Source organism: Streptopelia decaocto (assembly GCF_964273445.1).
Source record: "Streptopelia decaocto genome assembly, chromosome: 4".
In the NCBI taxonomy this organism is placed as follows: domain Eukaryota; kingdom Metazoa; phylum Chordata; class Aves; order Columbiformes; family Columbidae; genus Streptopelia; species Streptopelia decaocto.
Window position 1 is genome coordinate 67896653 of NC_138658.1, and position 19278 is coordinate 67915930.

The 19278-nt window shown below is 38.2% G+C and overlaps 1 protein-coding gene across 1 annotated transcript in view; it reads right to left on the minus strand.

Moving 5' to 3' along the window:
- Nucleotides 1-2758: 2758 nt before the first annotated feature.
- DOK7 (docking protein 7) overlaps nucleotides 2759-19278 on the minus strand; it is a 117172-nt gene continuing 100652 nt past the window's right edge. The window contains exons 13-15 of the mRNA XM_082050743.1: nucleotides 6438-6545; nucleotides 4059-4377; nucleotides 2759-3665 (exon numbers count right to left, since the gene is read on the minus strand). The gene's annotated coding sequence lies outside the window, so the exon portion shown is untranslated. The remainder of the gene's footprint in view (nucleotides 3666-4058; nucleotides 4378-6437; nucleotides 6546-19278) is intronic.

Below are 19278 nucleotides of genomic sequence, written 5' to 3' on the forward strand. Positions count from 1 at the left end.
AAGCTGATCATGCCAAACCCTGACCTTCCCACCAACTGCTAATGCCCATTTGGAGCCCATTAAGTTAAGTTTGTATAACTTTTCTTAGGTTCATCAATTCGTCTACATTGAATCCTATCTGAAATGTTGTTGACTGGTCATCCAGACCAGTTCTTTCCACCATTCCTCACAGTCACCTGTCACTTTTACTACCATGAATAACTTACTACCTCTGCAGACTTTGTGACTATATTGTTCATGTTTTCCAGGTGATAAGAATAAGAATCCCCAGTAGCAATCCGGTGGGAACACATAAACAACAAAGTTTGTTTTGTCTATGGGTTTTAGTATATTGTGAGCATCAAGAGGCAGATGGCAAGATTTCTCCTAGTAACTCCATGCCTTTGATTTTGTTTGCCCGCTGCCACCATATAGGCAAATGTATTGTTGTGAAAATGTCATATTGTGTAAAGAGGAGTGTTGTATATAAGGTGTAAAAAAGAAAACATGAAAGGATTGGGCTGGTTGTGTATAGAGAAGACAAGAGTAAGGAAACTTAATGCTCTTTTAGTTTGTTAAAGATTGCAACAAAAATTAAGACAGCAAACTGTTATTCATGTCCATTGAGGATAGGACAGGGAATAATGAACTTAAATTACCGCAAGGAGAAAATGCTTTATCATTCAGGATAATTAAAAACTGCCTGGAAAACTGGACTTTACATCACTGGAGGTTCTTTAAAAAAAGCTTAGAAGAGTATCTGCTAGGAAAGAGTGCAGCTGTATTTTTCATCTCAAATTGGGGTTGTGGATGGAATGGGGTTACACATGCAGGCTTAGCTGAACTCATCATATTCCCAGGGCAGAAATATGGGGAAAGTGTTAAAATTTCCTCAGTTAACAGAAGGATTTAGGCCCTCTGTAAACATGACCTGGTTTTTGAAGGGGCTGAACTCCCTTAGCTTTCCCTAGCTTATAAACCACATGTAAGTATTCACGGGTTTTGACACCACACCCTGGACTTGTTCTCCTGCTTCAAGGGCTGCCCAAACCTGATTCTGCTCACAGCTACAGAGGAATTAATTATTTCTTGTCTAATAATGTTCAAATAGGCGACTCATTTTACCTGTGAGATGAGGACACAGGAATATTTTAGTCTTTGACTGATGTGGTATTTGGGGTTAGGGAAGGTTTAGCTCCTGAGACAGAAGGGTGAGCCTTGTATCTCTTTGCTTTGTAGAGATGTTTTTGTTACTTTTTTCATCCTGTTTGAATTGTAGAGCATAAAGCTCCTTAAGAAGATAAAGTAGCCATCTTTTTTTATTAATCAGTAGTTTTCGTGGTGTGGGGAAGCACACAGCAAGGATGCAATATCTGCCTTAATGGGTGTATTGCATAAATAATGCTAAATGGAAAACATGTTGATTGTGCTGAAGGCTAACTAAACAAGGACTGAAAATCCCTGTACCTCCCAAGCATTTGCCAGTACAAAGGCAAGAAAATACAATTACTTCTTTTCTGAATATTCCAGATAAGTGCAGACACTCAACCTGGATGTTTACGTGTGTATACAATATTAGTGAGAAAAAACTGCCTGTAAATTTTAGACATTGCCATAAACAAAATGCAGCAGAGTATCTCAGCATTACATACAGGATACCACAAGATGCAGTAGGTTCCTCTCAGAGATTAGGACTCAGAGCAAGGAAGCAAATAGCTGAATGTTTGTAATAGCTACATTCAAGAACCTGCAGTTTCAGGGCTGGGGGGAAATCTTTTAGGTGAGGGGTCTAGATGAGGGAAAGAAAACAAACCAAAACAAAAGTAGTGTGATCAGAAGCAGACCCAAATATCCAGGCAGTGCAAACTGGAACAATGCCATTGAAGTCAATCGGGTTCTGACAATTTGCAAAAGCCAAAGTGCTGCTCCAGAGTATTCTCTGAACACAATTCTTTTGTATTGTGCTGTCTCCCTTTGTTAAATCAGAAATTGCTCCCAGGGTCAGAAAATTTATTAGCTTTGAAACAGACACACTTCCCTCAGCTTTGGGAAGATTTTGCACAACTGCATGCCCTACAACTCTGAGAATCCAGCAGGCTGTTTCTGAATCAGGACTATTGTTGGTAAATCAAAGCTTCTGACAGGTATTAATGAGAGTCTGCAACATTCCTCTGCCTCAGCGAGCAAGCTGGATGGTCCTATAGCTGTGATACAATTAAAGTATGTGAAATGAAACCTAACTTCTAGTTCATCCGTCAGTTACTGAAGTAGTGTAAAAAAAGGTCTGAGCTCCTAAAAATGAACATGTCATGGATATAGATATGTAAATGAAAGCCATCCGTTTGGGGACGGACAGGTTAATCCTTCAATTGACTTCAAGAATTAAAGTGAAATGCTATCTTGATTTTTTGTTTCTCTTCACTAAAGCTGGAAGCTGTGAATCTGATAGAAGGCAGGGTTTCTAACAAGATTTCAATCTCTCTGATAAATGCAATTGTGTTGACATAATATATTCAGATCTCTGCAAAGCATTTCACTTGATGACATGTAACAGTCTGATTTAAAAAAAATGGCACTACCTAAAAATTATTGTTGTCTTTATTGAATTGATTGAAAACATTCAAATTATGGTTAACGGAGTCACCAGCATATAATCATAGAATCATAGAATACCAGGTTGGAAGGGACCTCAAGAACCATCTGGTCCAACCTTTCTTGCCAAAAGCACAGTCTAGACAAGATGGCCCAGCACTCTGTCCAACTGAATCTTAAAGTGTCCAATATTGGGGAACTCATCACTTCCCTGGGGAGATTATTCCAGTGCCTGATTGGTCTCATCATGAAAAATTTCCCTCTTGTGTCCAGCTGGAATCTCCACAGGAGTAATTTGTGCCCATTATCCCTCCTCTTTTCCATGTGACTCCATGTGCCAATGTCAATTTGAGCTGAGCTTTGCTTTTCTTAATGCATCTCTGCACACTCTGCTAATGCCCTCATAGTTCTCAATGGTTATTCGGCTGCTTTTCCACCTCTGATATGCTTCTCTTTTGGTTTTGAGCAGACTCTGAAGCTCACAGTTAAGCCAAGGGGGTCTCTTGCTCCTCCTATTTCTCTTACCTTTAAAGGGGAGGAAGTCTTCTTGTGCTTCCAGGACAGCGTTCTTGAAAAGCTTCCAGCACTCACCAGCTCCTTTATCCACCATGTAAGCTTCCCATGGAATCCCTTCCGGCTGAGCTCTAAGTGACAGGAAGTTTGCTCTTCTAAAATCAGAAACCTTTCTTAGTACTAACCTTCAGTGTGCTCAGCCGAATCCCAGACTCCATAATATCGTGATCACTTCAGCCAAGGCTATCACTAACCAAGATATTACAAGGCGGATTTTCTTGGATCAGGATGTTTGCAGGAGAGAGACAAAGAAAAGAAAATTATGCTATTACTCATTGTTACAAATTGTTACAAATGGAAAATCAGTTATAAGTTTGAAAGTGGCAGAGTTTATTAGACGCTAAGCCAAAGCAATTAACATTTAACAGTATCATTTCATTACTGATGCAGAAATGGTTTTGCTTTAAATCATAACAGGTGCTCCTACTCTGAAAGACCAGAAAGGACTTCAATGAATCAACTTCTAACAAACTTTCCTGATTTTAATCACACCTGAAGCAGAGCATACCGTTTAGGAGCACCTCCCTTATGAAGAAAGGCTGAGGGGGTTGGGTCTCTTTAGTTTGGAGAAGAGGAGACTGAGGGGTGACCTTACTAATGTTTATAAATATATAAAGGGTGAGTGCCACGAGGATGGAGCCAGGCTCTTCTCAGTGGCAAACAATGATAGGACAAGGGGTAATGGGATCAAGCTGGAACACAAGAGGTTCCACTTAAATTTGAGAAAAAACGTCTTCTCAGTAAGGGTGACAGACACTGGAACAGGCTGCCCAGGGAGGTTGTGGAGTCTCCTTCTCTGGAGACATTCAAACCAACCTGGACATGTTCCTGTGCAACCTCACCTAGGCGTTCCTGCTCCAGCAAGGGGATTGGACTGGATGATCTTTCGAGGTCCCTTCCAATCCCAAACATACTGTGATACTGTGATACAATTGTCAGTGGTGGAGACTGCATCAGACACTTCATAAATTGCTCTATTAACTAGTTGTCCTCATTTTTTTAGTAAAAAACAAACACATACTCAAAATACAGCAATGATCTTCATATCTAGCCTAAATGCAATTCCATTCAAACCTCCATGCTTCCAGGCTGGCAGTATTATTTTCCTGCTTGACAGAAGAGTCCTGGCTACAGTCAATGGTGTTTGAGCAGAAGTGGTAAAATCAGTATGATGCACTGCATAGCAGCCTCTGTGACTTTCAGCACAGGAGTCCCTTGTGCTCTTGCTGCCTTCTGCAAGACAAAATAAAATGGGAATGGGTGAATCCTATGCTGTGGAGCTATAGCACATTGGTTTTGGAGAGGCCAGGGTCACATTATGGAAAAAAATCTTCCACTTTGCCTTCCCCTAGTGCCAGAACCCAGCACACATTGCCAGGGGTTGCAGAGGTCTCATGTGATAAGAATTGGTTTTGGCGTCTAGATAGACTTGCTTTTTTCTTTGCTTGCTAAATAGGCATAAGAACTAAAGGACTGAGTATATGAGAGTCAAAATAGATGCCTGCTCTTAATAAAGAAACATGTACCAAAATAGTGTAAATGTTTTAACTGCTCTAAATTACATGAATACTTCTTCTAAAAGCATTGTGTAACCCACTAAAATTCCAAATCTACATACTAATCTCAGTTGTAAGCCACCCTTTTTATGTAAGGAAATAACAAATATCTGATAATTAAATGCATTAACAGTACAGCAGTGCCCACTGTGAGCTTATCGACTGAATCTCAAGGCAGCAAAAACAACATACCAACGTGAGAGGCTCAAAAGCCTAAGAGGAAGAGTAAAGAGAACTACATTAATAACTATTGACAGGGGTGAAGAATTTTGTATTGTACAGAGATTTTCTAATTTGTTAATTCTGCCTAGCAGAACTGACAAAAATTACATTACTAGACAGCATTATTTCATGAAAAGTCTGTCTGTGCTGCTTTTAACCTTACACATTTGACTTTTCCACTCTATCTAATGACAAAAAGGATATTTATTTAAAAATCCAAATATAAGTTTAACCTTCATCATATCAAGTTAGAAGAAAAAAGTTTTATTTTTTTAAACTCTCACATTTGTGTCATTAAAGGACACACACGGACACTCTCCATTTTTAATTGATTAAAAGCAACTATAAAAAAAAACAGACATATTTTAAGCATTAAAGCATATTTATGCAAATGGCATTTAACATTTCAACCATAAAAAGACCTTTCACTCAATGCAGAAGAGCTATTGTGATCTAATGAGCTATTATTGTGACTTTTCTCTTTCAAAGCCTCTAAACATTCCCAGAGGTTGAATTCTTTGACATAAATCATGAGTACATTTCATTTTACACTGATTTTCAGTAAAGACTGTTACCTAAAAGATAGTACAGTCTAAAGATTGTGGAGAGTTCAAATATACCAGAGACCTCATTTATTGGCTGGTTAAATAGTAATAAAATAAATTGTAATGTTTGATGCCTTTCTGAAATTGCGATGTACTTAGGCTTGTATATGTTGGTTTCCCAAGCTCTTGTGAATTTACAACTCTGTGAGTTGTAAACTTCTGCCTGAGCTGATTTTTGGCATGCCGTTCTGAAATGGTAATAATGTGGCTGGGACAGAATGCAATAAATGGTAAAATGGATGATTTACCAGGAGGGCAATTGCTCACAACAGATTAAGGGACACGCTTAATATTCTGTAAAGTTTGTATCTCTTCATGCATACAAAGTGTCAGTAGCCTATTTTTGTGACACATTTTTGCTCTGAAACCATGACAAAAGCTGTTTCAGCCTTGCTGCTGAAACTTTTATTGTAAGAGCAGGGGACATTAATACATAGACCTGAATCTTTCCCCAGGGGGCGAGCTGTAGACGTAGAAAAGCAGAGTTGGTACAACAGAAGATGCCACAATGTGTCATGAAATGTTTGCAATTGCCCATTTAATCAGTAGCTTACGCAGCTATCTGACACTATCCTGAAACCTTTAAGATTTTTCTATATGTGTTGTGTCATACATCTGCCAAATAGCCTTTTTAAAGAACATCTGACAGAGACCTGACAAGAAGCAAAATGATTGCATGTTTGTTCCAGTCAGGATGTTGAAAATTGTCTTTTTGAAGACAATCAGAGGAAAAGGAATACATTCACATAACGTATTTTCAACACAGTTGAATCCTCTTTAAAAAGTTTATATTGTGTTCTAAAAGCTGTCTTTATGGCATTTCTTCTTCTTGAAGAGAACCTCCCTATACAGTTTCATTATACCAGTATGCATTCTGGTCCTCCCCACCAAATATGTGCAGATCACTTACCCTGACAGAAGGAAGCTTTTTGTTGGATTTATTGTGCTTGATTAAGAAACCACTCTTCTCTCAAAACTGCTGCTGCCCTTCAAATCTTCGAAAGGTGTTCTCGAAATCCTGCAGCACACAGAGAATAATCATTTCTGTGTGCTCACCACTCTGATGTAATGCTGCTTACTAATAAATAGCCTGCTGTGGTGTAAATTGAAATGAACACATAGTCTGCAAGGGAATTAAAAAAATAATTTCTCAAAAATCAGAATTGTTTGATGGTTTTAAGTCAAGCTACTTATTCCAACATCTCCTATAACAATCTAAGTATTTATACTGGTGTGTTTTCTCTGACAGCATTTACTTTGAGGAAAGGGCATTGAAATATGTTGCTTTTGCATAAAAGATGATTGCTGTAAAGAGGCATTCACACGAACAGGTGTGAGAAGAAATAAGACAGCACTTAGGTTTGTTCTGTACTGGCATGCAAGAAGTTATTGTGAAAGGATGTGATCAGCTTGAAGCTATTAAAGTAATTTTAAAATTGGAGCCTCCAAATCATATAATGTTTGTGCATATCAGCTTGGAGTCATTTAGGATGATCTTGATGATACTAATCCTTTTGGAGATGTTTATTGAAAGAGGAGACCAAGCAAACACATGGTCATTTCAACTTCAAAACTGACCAGGTGGACCACTAAGCACATCTGCTTGCAGGCATGTGATGGCAGCACTATGTGATGGGCAGCAGAGTTATAATTTGGGGTATCTCAGTGTCTTCCCAGCTTGGAGAGAATAAGGCAAGACTCCGAGCACATAAGCTCTTCCTTGGAAAAGTCTTCAGCAAAACAGGCTACAATGCCCCACATTCTGAGCAGCCAACTGATAACATTTGTAAAAATCTTTGAGATTAAACAACAGAGGATATTTCAACGCAGCCCAGGGGCTAACCTGCTCTTATGTTTTCTTTGTGAGGATCCAGAAGTGCTATGTAAGTACCCATGAATTATTAATCATCAATCCTTGTGAAAAGAATTAAGTATTAAGCTGGTTTTGAAGACAAGAAAAAGACAAAGGTTAGGCTTGGTTTATATTACCCTAATGTCCGTGGAGAATGAGTTTAATAGGAATACAATGTCCTTCATATAAGCAGGATAGCTCTCTGTCATTGTTATTATATAAGTACACATTCAGATGAAATCAAGAGCACAGTAGAAACAACAAAACATTCAAGCCTGGATTTGTCTCCCTAAATTTCAGAGAGCAGGATCCTCATATTAGCTGTGTGAAAATAGAATTCATTTTGTAATACACACAAATAAAAATTTGATTTTCCTTTGTACCTGCAGCTGACAAATCTGGATTCACCTATATTTTAATTGCTACCTGTGACCAACCCACTACAGTCACTCTTCTTGCTTTTTATTTTTAATTCTACCTAAACTTGCTTATGCTTTCTCCCTTGTTCTGTTGCCTTCTCTAGCTTAGATTCTTTTCTCTAGCTTAGATTCTTTTCTTTATGACACAGAAAGGAACTTGGGTTTTAGAAAAGAGCAGACATTTCCAGCTGTACCAAATTTCAGTTAAGACCCCAAATTGAGAGCTGGAACAATTCCAGACAACCAAGTAGTTCAAACTAAGTAATGTATCCTAACCAAGTCTGTCAACTCAAAAAAACTAAAACTACGTGGTATTGATGCAGGGCAACACTGAATTCAGTGTAATACAATTATCGGTACACCCCACTATCATCTTGTGAAAGAAGAATCACACATGTTTCTTATGGACAGAATATGCATATTTTGTGACATGCTTGACTACATAAATTGCACCATTTGCTATGATAATTCATTAAGGCTACAGTTTCAGGTTTTTCCAACTGGGGTTGACCAAGAAAAGTAAAAAAAAAAGACTTGCTATCAGGCTTGCACTTTTGTGGGACAATTCAATATTTGAAAACTGGAGGAGAAACAAACTCAGAACTAGTGAAGACCTGTTCATCACCTCAGCTGGAGCCCTTTCTTAGAGAATTATTATTACCAAACTGAGGATAAACTGATGTAAATCATTCTATGAAACTCATTTCAAGACATGAACCATCAGATGTGGCTGTAAAATCTGCAATTGCAATTTAGGTTGGAGAGTTTTTTGATTGCAATTAAACTCTAATTCCAAGTCAGGAAAGGTGAATTTTCATGTTCTCCACATGGTATTTAATTTTCGGAAGCTGTTCCTTCACCGTTTTCCTCTGGAGGCAAGACTGGAGTATAAATTATCAAAAGAGAGCTATAATTTTGGATCTGACATAAAAAAATATGGGTGACTCATAGACACTATGCATCTATTATCATAATCCTGAACACATGATTATCTGGTAGATTATACTTATGGTTTCTAGAAGAGAAAGCTGCAGTTTCCCCTTTGAGTAACATTTTAACTACAATAAATGATCACAGGCACACTTTTTCAGCTTATGACTACAATCAAGGGAAAGCATAAAAGTGGCAAGTGTCTTTTAAAGAATAAAGATGATATGAGGTTGAGAGCTAAGACCCAAGAATTTCGCAATAAGATATAAAATACATCTAATCTTTCAGTAAACACTGAATATGGTGCAAAAACCATAATCCTGTCTTAAAATTGAGACTTAGAAACTGAGGCAAAAATTCTAAGTAAGGAAGTGGAGAAAGACTAAGTGCTGACAGCAATTGCAGGATTCTACCTTTTGGAGTTTTTAAAGAATCAGTCTTAGAACTGATGTTAGCTAATGTTTTCGAGCTAATGTTTTCACAAATTACATCAACCAAAAAAAATATTATGCCAATGAATTTTCCTGGTGACACAAAATTTAGACACAATACCTGAGTACATCAGATGCAAAGAAAAGCATGAGCTTGAGGAAATAAGCAAAATACAAATTTCAAACAAAATACAAGTTTAATTCCATAGAGTAAGATTTATGGACAATGACAAACATTTCAAAATTTTCTGAGCAGCAGACAATATGAAAGGAAATAGACAGTTTTTCATACTCTAGTAATTTGTATTGACATATTTTTAAATTTCATTGTTTGAACTGTAATAGAGCTTCACACGCATGCACTGATTAGTTTTTTTAATCTAGTTTTGTCCCTGGAAATTATAACTTCAACATTCTTAATCACACTTCCTCTCTATTTTTAGACTGATTTCATTTGGAAATAAGACTTCTGTGATAATATCATCTGAGTGTTTTCCCCAAAAAAAATGTGGCATTATTGGTCATTTTTCTGTCCAAGAGGAAAGAAGATTTGACATTTTAAAGATTATTATGCTCTTACTGTCATCACAAAAAAAAAAATAGGTGGTCAGAAGGAGAACAGTTTCTTGACATATGAACTATGATCTCACATAGAAAATCTGTAAGGTAGAAATACATCATAATTTCTCCAGCTGTAGGAAAAGTTTCATGTAGCACTTGCTACCAAAGGACCCAAGACTCCAGTCCTGGAGAAATATCATTCATGTTGCAAAAAATACAGTAGGTGTGTTAAAACACAAGATCTTCTGGGGATTTGGTGCATCAGTCATGAGAATTTGCCGCCAACAGTTGAGTGCTGGTGCTCATTCCTGTTTAGATGGAGCTTGTGAAGCTCATGGCTGTGAGATACATTTTGGAAACTGTGATTTGATCCTCACTTAGAAAAGAGCATTTCATTGTTTTAGTGCCTCCCAGGGAAACAGTAGCAGCAGACTGAACAATGCGGATCATACGTCAATATGTTCACTGCTGCGTCTATTTGTATTTTGTGTGTTTGCCTGCTTTGCATGTCTCTTTCTCCAAAACACTGAAAGTGGTTGCTCTTCTTTTCTTCCCACAATCTCTACATGGCACTGGAAATGAAATATGAGAGGGAATGGAGGAGGCTGCCTAAATTTCCTGCTATCTGATATTTACATTGTTGACTTGCAGTGTTTGTGTAAGAACCTCACAGGCACTGTAAATTATACAATGCTGTGGGATTGATTTTTAATTCTGTTTAATTTGTTAATGGTTCAAAGCTAAGAAAGAGGTTTTTGTCAAGTATGTTCTGATATCCAAATAGGGAGGAACCTATTTAATCTATATCTTAATTTGGATGTGAAAACGGTGGATGGGAAGGGTTGGTACCAGCTTATACAGTCCAGAAAATATGACACTTAACCAGCCAAATACCTGGATGCTTTCTAAGCATCCAAACACCCTTTAAAGTTACAGTTCAAGTGACTACCCAAATCAGAGACTGGGATTACCACGTAGCGTTTTAGTAAAGGGAGTCTTCCTAACTCATCCTCAAATGCCGCAGTTGCATTTAAAGGAATAGGAAAACCTCATGAGTATATTTTGTGATGTGATTACCCAGAGATGGGATACAACTGGCAAATTACACCGTGGGTTTCTAGCTTACCAGCTAAGTCATTTTTTTACAAGTTTTTAGAATTCTGTGTGGAAGATACAAGAAAAGCTCATCATGATTTGTGTTGTTTAATATATTCTAAAATTGTGGTTATAGCCTGTAATTTAGCATTTTGATTTCCTGGAAAAAGCATCATCTTCCTTACACCTGCCAGGTCTCAAAAGAATGTTCATGTGAAGCTAACAAAGTTACAACACATTCACCTTTGGGGCAAGAAAACTAGGTAATGTCTTGGTGATGGTGGTGGTCTGGAAAAGCATATTTAATCACTTCAGAATCAGCAAGTGCTTTTGCCCTGCTGCAAAGACTAGCGTAGAGATCAGTGCTTCCAGGGGGCTGGGGAAGAATCTATTTAGAAAAGCTGTTTCAGACTGGGTAAATTAGCGTAACAGGGACATGAACTAAAAGAAAATGCAGGTTCATAATAGTGACATGGTGAAAAATAAGATAAACACACTGTGGAATACTTAAGAAGTGTGTTTAAGGTCCCATCACCAGCGCTACTACAGGTAGGTGAGACAAAATACTGTGATTTGCATTTCAATGTTATGAAAGGAAGGTGGTGCAATGGTTACAGTACAAAGCTGACATCTGGAACCTGTGGAGCAATTCATACATTTGTGACAGATTTCCTATTTATTTATATTCCTGCCACTATAGAAAGGATGACTTGAAAATCTGGCCCCTCAGAACTCCTGCTCAGCTTACATCTAATCCTGAGGGTGCTTAAAATGTCCGGGACTGCCTATGTCTCGATGAACACATGGAGGCAAGTACTTATCCCAGCTCTCAGCCCCATTCAACTCACAGTGCAGCACAGGCCCCTTCCTGCCTCACTTGCAGTACGGCTGATATTCTCAAATAAAACCAGTCAAATACCAATAATGAGCCAGAGAAGGATGAAATCTCTGTTAACTCACTGGTCTTACTGTCAGAGTATTGACCTCAGCTATACATCGTCCTCCTTCCCCATTCCTGTATGGAAATACTTTTAACACACAGCTCACTTACTTACAATTTCTTTAGAAAATAAGGAATTCTTCAGACCTTCTTACTAAATCTACACTTTTCAAGGAATAATTTAGAATTCTGTTGGAAAAAGGCAACCCTTACCCAGCACATATTCCCAGTATTTTCTACTAGGTACTCAGCGACTGAGTCTAGCACTGATCTCTCTCAGGGAAACACCATAGCTACTAGGCTATAAAATCATTCTCACGCTTATTTGCCACGGTCTAGTAAGCACTTCATTATTTTAAATACAGTGGAAGTGCAGCAGGAGGAATTGAGAGTTATGCTCCGTACTCAGGTCAGGACAGCTCTGCAAGGCAAGGGCTTCTGCTCTCCTCATGAATTGCCTTTTCTCATCTAGTACAACTTAAGAGTATATTTCCCAGCATGGAGCAGCTACCTGTGGTAAAGCTACACAATCCTCTGTGCAGATGGTCAATGACTCCGGATGACTTTGCTGGGAAAGGGCTGAGACATAGGTAAATGTCCCTATATTTGCTAGTAAAATAAATACCTGATAGGTATTGTCAGACTCCACCATGCAGCTGCATCCATTAAGACAACTTTCCACTAAAATGTTTTGGCTGGTGAAAGAAGCAAACTCCTTAATTCTGACTTGGTACACTCCCTGAAGGATTCATGTTTCTTATTTTTTTTGTTCCAGTTGCTTCCTTGTTCAGCACAAATGCAACGAACAGCACCAGGCTGCCAAAAAAACTTCATCGCCTTCAGTAATTGAGTACTATCTCAGGCACATCAGTACCAGCCACCTTGGGATTAACATCTACCTCATCATTACTTCCCAATATCAAACAATATTTTCTTCAGTTTAGAAGCAACCACAGCTCTAACAAATGTGGCAAATCTGATGAACATCTCTGGTGTGTCTCCTAGAACAGAGCTAATTAAGCATTTCATTTTTCTTGAATTAAATATATATATATATTAAAAAATATAATTCTGATGTATCAAACCTACCAAGACATTTTTCTGCACTTTGGGTAGATTCATGATCAGGCATACTCTTGCAAAATAATACTGCTTCACTGGATGTGTCTTTGTACTTCATAAGCTGTAATTTCTGATAAACCAGAAAGACAAAAGTGGAACTTGAAATATATGGAGTTATTTGTCTGTGTCTGTAAACATCTTCCACAGTGAATGTCTCCTGCTTAAGATGATCCAAAAGTCCATTTATCATGAAAAAGACATCTGTACTTCTTTGAATAAATTATTCTTTTAGCTGCAGAGTTAGGCAATGACACCTGCTCCCAGATGGATTTGTAAAATGGAGTGTTCAGAAACTACTACATTTGCAATACAAAATTTGAGGATTTTTTCAGCTGTTAAACTAAAGTCTTGGTTTCTGCTTTTTTGCATTAATATCTTCAAGTAATAATTCAGGTGTCAATAAAGCCAAATTTGATCACTGGAGATCACGTAGAACCTTTCCTAAACTGTTTGGGCTGTGAGGACCTCGTGTCTTCCCCACATACGCAACCCTCACTTTTAAACTTTCCAGTTGTCTCCAGAGAGCAAAGCCTTAATGTTCTCAGAGATCCTCCCGTATGTTTAATTAGTGAAATATACACATTTGTATTCTGTTCTGCTGAAGTCCTAACTGTGTCACTTTTTTCTTATTTTCAATAAGCTGAAATGAGTACCTTGTGCTCTTTGTCCGCATACGCACCATATGCAACACAGCCAGAAAGCAAACAGAGCGAGAACAAGAATAGGAATTTCTAGTCTATATCATAGCACAGCTGTATGTAAGTGATTTTACTGCTAATCTCATACAAGAAACTTCACTAATGTCTTTGGCTCTTCATTTTTAGTGCATGTTCTGAAATTGTTATTTGTGAATTCCTAGTGTTCACTGAATAGTTATTTCGCTTCATGGAAATAAACACACTTTGTTTCCTTGCTGTTATATTTAACTACACTGTAAATTTCTACTACAGATGAATCTTTCTACAGGACAAATAATGTGCAACAAGAGAGTTGGGCCAATTAATTTGCTTTATTGGCCTGAACATTATTAGGCACCACATAGTTTCTTTTTCTGTTTACAAGGAGCACACAAAGTATCTTTCTGCGTACCTGCTTCTCTGTGGTCCCAAACTAATTGGGCCAATGTCTCACAAATTGCCTAATTGGCTGAACATTCCTAGCCTTCTGATTTTAATCAGGGACACATGGTGCATATCAATAGCCTGCTTCATTACGCCTGAAGAAGATCCAGGCTACTGTCCCTTTTCAATTAAATTGTATTTAAAAAGAACAGCAACTTGACCTTTTGGAATACCACATAATAGGCTTAAAAACTTAAGATGCTTTTTTTTTTTTCTTCCTGGAATAACTAACAAACAAATAGAAACAAGCAACCCTTATCACCAGGAGCAGCCTTTGACAGAGCATTGGATCCATTAGCTACATCTTGTGATGATAATAACACCTGAAAAAAAATCAATTGCAAATGGCTAGAGAATTGTGTGTCTCTACAGCCTTGCAGCTTCCTGTTAGCATATTTATTATAGAAGGACCCAGAAACCACAAAAAAAGAGTGAGCCTGACCAAATTACATAAGAGGTCTCCAATCACAAAAGGCTCTCTCTGTAAATCAACCACTGTAGGAAAGAGAAAAACGATGAAAGGCCTTGCTAAGTGTAAAGAGTGGGTCAGTGATAGAACCGGCACAGAACATACAACTTTTAATTTCTATGATGCCAATTCTAAATGCCAATTCTATTTATTTCTCCTTAGTTCTGACTCTGACTGAAGCATCTGTTATTCTAAGACTCTCGTGACATCTCTGAAAGGCCACAAAACAACCAAGAAGGTTTTACCATCAGCACAATTTTCCTCCACTTCAGATTACAGTTCTTTTTTTTCTACCTGTGGTGACAGTGGTTTTCAACCAGTATCATTCTGCGCATGAGCCAAAATGCCAACTGAATTAGGAACGATATATTAGATAGCCAAACACGTCACTGCTCAGGAACTTTTAGCTACTACATGAGATTTAATAAGCATCCTGTTAAAGACTGAACAGAGGATATGAGAAGTTTTTACTACAAAATATCAGCAGTTCTGGGAAGGCTGAGAGCAAAGGAAAAATCATGCTCCTCCAGAATGTGCAGGCCATGTTGTTGAAAATCCCTCGTCTCCTAAGTTGATAAGTAGTGCTGAACCGCTGACTGACTAAAGTACACTCTTCTTTGTAACAATAAAAATCTGTAATTCATGTGCACCAATGTTTAGGAAAAATATTCTTATCCAGATTGAATGTCACTGTGGCTTGTGTAAATGAAAAGAGACAAAGAGCTCAGGAACAGTCCCACACATGGTATGCTTTTTCATCACCAAGTGAGATGAAAGCATAATAAACCAGACATGACAACAAAACCCTGATAAAAGATAAAATTATTCACTAGGAACAATAGCTTTAGCAAAGTGTACACAGCATCTCTCCAGACTGAGGTAAGAGGTGGGTTTAGTGTATGTAATTGAATATTAGAGGCTTTAAAAGTCCTTGACCTATATCAGTACAACTATTCTCTCACCCACAAGAGCAAACAATCACCTACCACTCTCCAGCTAGGATTTGATCTGTCAGAGGCATGAAAACTACTTGTAATGCAGGTTTAAATATTTTTTTCTTTATTGACAGATTCTTAAATGAAGGTCAATCCATTCTTTTTGGAAGTACATTTCCTTCAAACAGTCCCCCATGTGTAGCCAAAGGGCTACTAAAGAAAGATGGAACAAAAGTAAACCTTGTATAACGTGGACCTTCCAGGATATTTACAAAGGATCCTCCGGGGCCCTAAGTAATCAGAAGCCTAACTTTAAATATTCTAACTTGGGTGCTTAGAAGTACCCAAGGTTTTGTTGCTTACAGAGGGAGTCTTTGGGCTAAAATCAGCCTTTGTGAATGCTAATTCTTCTGTGCCACCTACCTTCAAAATACAGACATTCAACCCCTGCTGGAGATAGTTAGGTGTGTTTTTTCCAAGCTTAGACCAAAAATATTTGTGGATAGTTCAACTAGGCTGCTCAAGGCATCAGCATCCAAGAGCAACAAGACAAGTTATTCTCTGTTGTCTTTGTCAGGTACTCTCTCCTGAGCAACTAACCAGACACATCCAGAACCCACAGCAGCCAACTGCAACACAAAAGTGCACAACAGACTTAGGGAACTGGTCCCATCTGTTTTATCTTCACATACAAATCAAGTGACGTGCAAAATGAAATAAGAGGTGTCTTACCTAAGTGTCTAATTTCAAAATCTAGATTTTTCCCACAAAAAAACACTCTTACTCAGCTGGAAAAACTTCATCACATCATGGTGTGTATCATCATTACCAGCCCTTTGCCAAAGAGGCCTTGGTTGTCGCTCACTAGAAGGAATTCCTCTTAGTTTCTGAGCACTTGAAGATACCAACTCCCAAAATTACTTCAGTAGTTTGGAAGGTGAAAATTGCCAGCTTGGGTTACAAGCACTAAAAGGACTTGCCATTTTGCTTGGGTTCCTTATCTCCTTGCCAATGTAAGCACCTCAAAACTGTCCAATTTGTTTCAGTTCCCCTTTGACAAGTTTAAAAATAAAAGCAGTAAAACTTGTTTTTGCAAAACAGAAGACTATGTCCTGTATTACAAAACTGAAAACACACTTTAAAAAGTAAAGCGTATAATAAATAGACATTTAACACATATCTTACATGAATGCTCTTAACTACCCTTAACTACATTCAGTGCAAGTATAGCCACTTCTAAACACAAGCTAAAAGGTCTCAGCTTTTGCAGACCCATCAGGAGTACCATGCAAACTGCAGATTGAAAAACACCACTCAGAGAATTGTCTTTCACAAGGGGACCTCTGAGCTTTTACTCAAAAAGAGAAGCTAAAGGGGCAGCAGCTCAGTAGTATTCATTCTCTGAAATATTCTCCTTTCCTGCTGACCTAAAAGGTTAGCTTGGAAGTTAGCAATCTATCCTTCAGAAATATGCCTTTATAAGTTTTAGAACCATTTCAACTTTTCTTGAAAACCATTCCTGGTATACTAATACCACAGATGAGAGAGCTGGTCTTTGGGAAGCTTCTTGTTCTTTTTTATTAGTTTGAGTAGTTCAGCTGTCTCCACATGCAGGAGATACCCAGACTTTACAAATTACTTTCATATTAATGTTTGAGTACTTAAAGTATGTTGAGTAATGTATTAAGCACTCTAAATATACCTACATTTCCACACAATTCTCACACTAAACTCTCAGCCTGCATAAACCAAGTATTCCCCTCCCTTTAAAGGTTAAATCCACTAGTCTCAAAGCATTCCTAAAAGATTAATTAATCTCCATAGAGAACACAGTGAAGTTTCCATTTTCTTTCATTAGACCAAACAGTGGCAACCCCTATTCATCTAAGAGCCAGAGAAGGCACGCTTAAGTCTTTCACCTGCTTTGAGGATTTAAAACCCACAACACTTGCTTCTCTGGAGAATGTTCTAACTAATAAGCCTAGAGGGCTTTACAGGAATTATTTATCTGACCAGTGAAAAGCAAGGGCATGAATCAATAACCTAATAAGTTAAGAGTCCAGCTCCTGTGCCTGAGTCCTAGTAAAGACAAACATGCCCTCAGCTGCTGGGGAAAACAGAAACTTTCTTAAGGAAGAAAAGGAAGAAAAATAAGATCCACCCTTCCCAGCTAAATACTCCTATTGGTATTAGTGAGAGTCACACACTCTCAGACTCTCACTATTTTCAGCTTGAAACAGCTGCAGGACAAGTGTCGCAGGAGGGGCTGCCATACTCACTGTTGTATTTCTTGAGCCACCTCTTGGTTCTGGCCTCCAATTCCGAGTGCAAAAGGAAGGAGGAAATAAACCAGCAGCAATTGTAACCAAGGATAGAGAAGGAGCAGTTCCTTAAATCTGTTTCTGTGCTGCAATTTTCTCTTCTGAAAAGCATGATGATCTCCACAGCAGTGTTGGGAGGACTAGCTGGTCAACACCTGAAAACACAGCTAAAGGCATAAATCCACTTTCTGATCAATATGGCTTTGGTGGCTGTTAAACATGATCAATCCCATTCCCCTCTTCAGGCACCTGTTTGCAAACCAGATTTTCAGTGAATAAAGCATACTGGATTTATTATAGAACAGTATTGCCCTCCTGTGGCCAAAGACTATTCTGAAGAAATGAATCCTATGAGGGTTCCTCTTTATTTATTTGTTTGCTTGTTTCTCATGCACAACGCCAGACACACTGGGCAATCTTTCTGAAAGGAACTAAGAACTGGGAGACTCACCTCCAAACCCCTCCAAAACCTAGATCCAAAGATGGATTGGGCATGTTATGGCATAGTAGCTAAACAGAAAAAGTAAGCAGTATACATGATGCCAGTCCTTCTGCCTCCTGATATTTCTCCTGATGATGTTATTCACAGCAGAAATTATGATTATCTGTGTTCATCTTCAGTGGCCATGTTTAATAGTGACAGCATTTATTTCTGTGTACCATCAATTAATCAGTCCTCTTCTACCTTAGATTTACTAAGTAGTAAAGTAGAACTACAACAGAGTAGGAGACAATCATCTATCCCTTCACCGGGAGCAGACGTGGGCCTTCCAGCCCTTACTCAAAACCCACGTTAAGTAAACAGATTCTCTCTTAAATGTCTTCTGGATCAGGTCCTTCGTGGCTTAGAGTCAGACATAATGCAAGAGTTTGCAGACTCATGGAGCAATAACAGAGACTGCAATGCAGGTCAGGGACTGACATGGGGCTCCCCACGGCAAAACCAAGGTCCCCCAGGATACAGAACTGATGTGCAAAGCAGAAGAGATCATCCCACCCTGGAATACAAGTAATCTCTCATAATTTAGCCAAACAGTATAGCTTAACCAACACAATTACAACCTTTTCATGGGTAAAAAAACTTGGAGATAATAAAAATTTCTTAAATCTTGGATGAGCCAAATACCTGCAAGAAAACTGTTGCAATAAAATATTTATATATATAAAAATAACAGGATGAATGTAGCTTAAAGCAGTCTAGATTCTTCACCATTATGTCAAAGCGCTGTTGAAAATCAAGTTACAGTTCCTGTGAAGATTAATTGCACTTGACATATTCCATGGAATGTGCTTGACCTGATCTATTTTATCTGCCAATTATCAGTTAATATGACTCAGCTTTTCTGTCCATCTGTCAAGGCTGGAGAAATAAGGATAAGAATCTCTGTCTTTCCTTTATGATTGCCAGCTATGCAGTGCAAGAATGACTTATATTTTCGTTCTCATATATGGTCTTTTCTTGACAGTCTTGTCACTGACACTGTCAGTGCTGCAACAAATTCAAACAGAATAATTACGGTGTTGGAATTTTGAACTTTTAACCATGACTATGCAT